This window comes from Puma concolor, chromosome C1 (assembly GCF_028749965.1).
Source record: "Puma concolor isolate L17-30 chromosome C1, mPumCon1.1.hap2, whole genome shotgun sequence".
NCBI lineage: Eukaryota > Metazoa > Chordata > Mammalia > Carnivora > Felidae > Puma > Puma concolor.
This window is the reverse complement of record NC_141674.1, coordinates 17,502,922-17,506,744: the sequence shown is the minus strand read 5'-3', so window position 1 is coordinate 17,506,744 and position 3,823 is coordinate 17,502,922. Positions and strand designations below refer to the sequence as shown.

At 45.9% G+C, this 3,823-nt stretch overlaps 1 non-coding gene across 1 annotated transcript; it reads left to right on the top strand.

The window, feature by feature from the left end:
* Positions 1–2,741: 2,741 nt before the first annotated feature.
* Positions 2,742–2,814, top strand: TRNAK-CUU (transfer RNA lysine (anticodon CUU)). The gene has a single exon. It is a non-coding gene; the product is annotated as a tRNA-Lys (tRNA).
* Positions 2,815–3,823: the final 1,009 nt, after the last annotated feature.

Sequence of the window (3,823 nt, the reverse complement as noted above, 5' to 3'; positions counted from 1 at the left end):
GAATTTTATATTATGTAAACTATACCTCAATAAAGTTGTTTAAAAAAAATAGTTTCCAGGTAATGCAACCAATGAGAGGCAAGGCTGAAAATGTATGTGAAAGGGAGAAGTTTCTAGAAAATAATAAATTTACCCAAATTGACTCAAAAAGAAATAGAAATCATTAACTAACTTGGATTGATGTTCAAGAGTTTCTGACTCCAAACTGATGCCAGAGCCAGATGGATTAATAGGTAGGGTTTTTTTTTCATTTTTAGAGTTTTTAAATTAATTCATTCATTAATTACTCTGAGAGAGATAGAGTGAGTGGGGGAGGGGCAGAGAGAGAGGGAGAGAGAGCACTGTCAGCATGGAGCCCGATGTGGGACTCAAACTCACGAACCATGACCTGAGCCAAAACCAAGAGTCACGTGCTTAACCGACTGAGCCACCTAGGCGCCCATACAGGCAAGTTGTATTGAACCCTGATCTTGAACCTGTACATATTTCAGAGAACAAGACAAAGGGAAGTCATCCAATTTTTTTTTTTTTTATAGGTAGGATAACCTAGATCTCCAAACCAGAAAAGGACGATACAAGAAAAGAAAATTGCAGGGGGAATTCTTTTAAACATAGAGACACAAATGCTAAACAAAAATTAGCCAATTAAATAGAGCCTTTAAAAAAAATAATAGCCAAGTTAGACTGATCCCAGGAGTGCAAACACATTATCTGCACATTTGCTGCAAACCTCCAAGCTGTTTTCATGTGCAGAATGCAAGATAGAAATGCTAGTGGGGTGCCTGGGTGGCTCAGTTGGTTGTCTGATTCTTGATTTCAGCTTAGGGCATGATCCCAGGGTCATGCTATCAAGCCCCACATCAGTCTCTATGTTAAATGTGGAGACTGCTTGGGATTCTCTCTCTCTCTCTCTCTCTCTCTCTCTCTCTCTCTCTCTCAAATAATAAAAAATTAAGAAATGCTACATTAGGGAAGTTTCCCCAAGAATCTGTTGTTCCTCGTTTATTCATTCATTAAATATTTGGGTGCCTATTAAGTACTGGTTACTGTTTTGATACAAGTGCGTAACGTAAATGCCTGCCCGCAAAAAAGGAAAGAGAGCAATGTATATGCTCCTCTACATTAACCAATTAAAGGAAAAAACCATGTAACTATCTCCACAGATATGAGAAAAGCACTTGAAAAATTCAACACTCATTTATGATTATTAAAAACCTGATACATGACAAGACCCAGGAGTTACTATTTTACTTTTTTATTTTTTTATTTTTTTATTTTTTTTTATTTTTGGGACAGAGAGAGACAGAGCATGAACGGGGGAGGGGCAGAGAGAGAGGGAGACACAGAATCGGAAACAGGCTCCAGGCTCTGAGCCATCAGCCCAGAGCCCGACGCGGGGCTCGAACTCACGGACCGCGAGATCGTGACCTGGCTGAAGTCGGACGCTTAACCGACTGCGCCACCCAGGCGCCCCAGGAGTTACTATTTTATAGCAAATATCATATTTAATGGTAAAACCTTAGAAACAAGATACCTACTATCCCTGTTACAAATCAACATCTTCCTGGTGAACCGGGACAAAGCAATAAGACAAGAGGGAGAAAAAAGCCAGGATCTGACTGCCCCCAACCCAATGCAGTCGACTCCTGTGCTGTCCTTAGACGAGGGTCATTTATCAGACATTTACTGAGCATCTACCCTGTGCCAGGGTGGGATCCTAACTACTGTTTCTTGTCAAGAATTGGCTTCTGCTTTCCATGGATGCACACGGCCTGGCAGGTGTGTCTGCAGCACAGCTCTTGAGGCACCTGAAGGGTTCTAGATTACAGCAAAGAGAGAAGACCAGACCTCCCTGGGGATTCTAAAGGAGAATTTCTAACAAGGCTCAGCAGTGTGACAATACTATTTTGTTATATATATTCATACATTTTGTTTGCCTCTTGATCCTTCCATTAATCCTAGGGGAGTAGGATGCAGTGTCCTAGTAAATCTTAATTCACTGGTGTCAGTTTTATGTCAATCTTCAAGTGACCACAGCCATGGGTGACCAGCAGGATGCCCAGTGTATCTGCTGGCCAGTGGGGCTGTGTTGACCCAATCAAAGCACACATCTCTCCTGGTGCATGCACTCACACGCATGTGCGCGAACATGTGTGCGTGTTTGTGTGCGTGTGCGTGTGCGTGTGTGTGTTCCTTCAAAGGGATCACTAATCACCAGGCAGGTTATTTTATTTCCAACATGGGGACCACTGCCCTCTGGTGGCCACTCTGCCAAATGCCAAATTTAGGAAAATTTGGTCTCCCTTTTTTGAGACCATTAGGAACCAAGTTTTATTTAATCTCCATAAAACCTTATAGAATAGGTATGATCCCCAGTGAGGCTCAGAGAGGTGAAGTTACTTGCCTGAGGTCACACAGCCAGAAGTGGTGGACAGGCTGTGATGGGTGAGGCAGTTTAGGGGGAGGAAGAGGGGCCCCTCATCTGCTTCACCCTAATCCCAGCCCCGGTGATGGCATGGGGCTGGAATAAGGTCAGCCAAGCTCCTAGGCTCATGATCTTAACCACCTGGTGACCCAGGCTCCTAACGGTCATTATGGGGGTTCCATTCTAACCTTGGATGTTTCCTTTCTGTGTACAATGCTAGATGCTTGTAAAGCAAAGACACAGCCTTTTGCCCATGAAGAACGTGACTTGTGTCCTGCAAATGTAAGTTGTGAAAAGACACCTTGCTCCACGGAGTGCCTGGCTGGCTCAGTTGGTAGAGCATGAGACTCTTGATCTCAGGGTCGTGAGTTCAAACCCCATGTTGGGCATGGAGCCTACTTAAAAAAACAAAACAAAAACCCACCTTGCTCCAGGAGCAGCAAAGGAAGCATGGTGTGTGTGTGTGTGTGTGTGTGTGTGTGTGTGTGTGTTTGGTGTTCTAAGGGAACAGGTCCTGAGGGGAAGCTGGAAGGCAGTGTCCTGGCCACAAGGAGTCTTCTTCCCCGGGCAGTGCATCCCCCTGAGACAAGCCAGTCACCCCCAGGCAGGCTCCTTAGAGGTGCTGGGGAACCACTTGCTGGATAAATGACCATAAACTTGCAACAGCTGATCTGCTGTCCGTTGCGACGATACACATGATCGTTATTGCACCGTGTGGTCCTGAGGCGCAGAGGGAAAATGCTCGCGGTGTGAAGGTAATTAGCATTCCGCTGACCAGACATACCCAGCTTGGCTGTTTTAGCTCTTCTCAGTTTGCCAGCATTTTGCATCAGAATTCAAGTCAGCAGTTTTCCCTGAAACTAATACCCAAGTTTCTATTGAGCAGCCACTAGGAAGTCAAAACACAGGGAGAGGGCAATTGGCAGAGGTAGAGCTCTAGGCCATTGAGTCAGCACCAGCAGGGCGCCTGGTGCTGTCCTAAGCCTGGTCCTCTTTACTTCAACCCAGTGGGGCAGGAGGTGGGAAGAATGAATCCTTTCAGAGATGAGAAAGCAGCTCAGAGAGGGCAGGGGATGTATCTAAAGTCACACAGTGAGAGGCAGAGCTGAGATCTGAGTCCAAGTCAAGCCTCACGCCAGCACCTCGACTTCTGTGCCTGTGGTCCTCAAAGAGTGTTCCCCAGACCAGCTGCAGCAGGATCACCTGGGCACTTGTTAGAAATGCAGATTACCAGGCTCCATGCAGAACTACTGAATCCGAAACCGTGATGTTGGACCCAGCAGCCTGTGTCTTAGCAAGCCCTCCAGGTGATTCTGTGTGAATCTCAAGCGTGAGACCCACAGACCATTGCTATAGTGGTCCCTGAGCCTCACCTGCCCGCAGTCAGATGGGGACCAA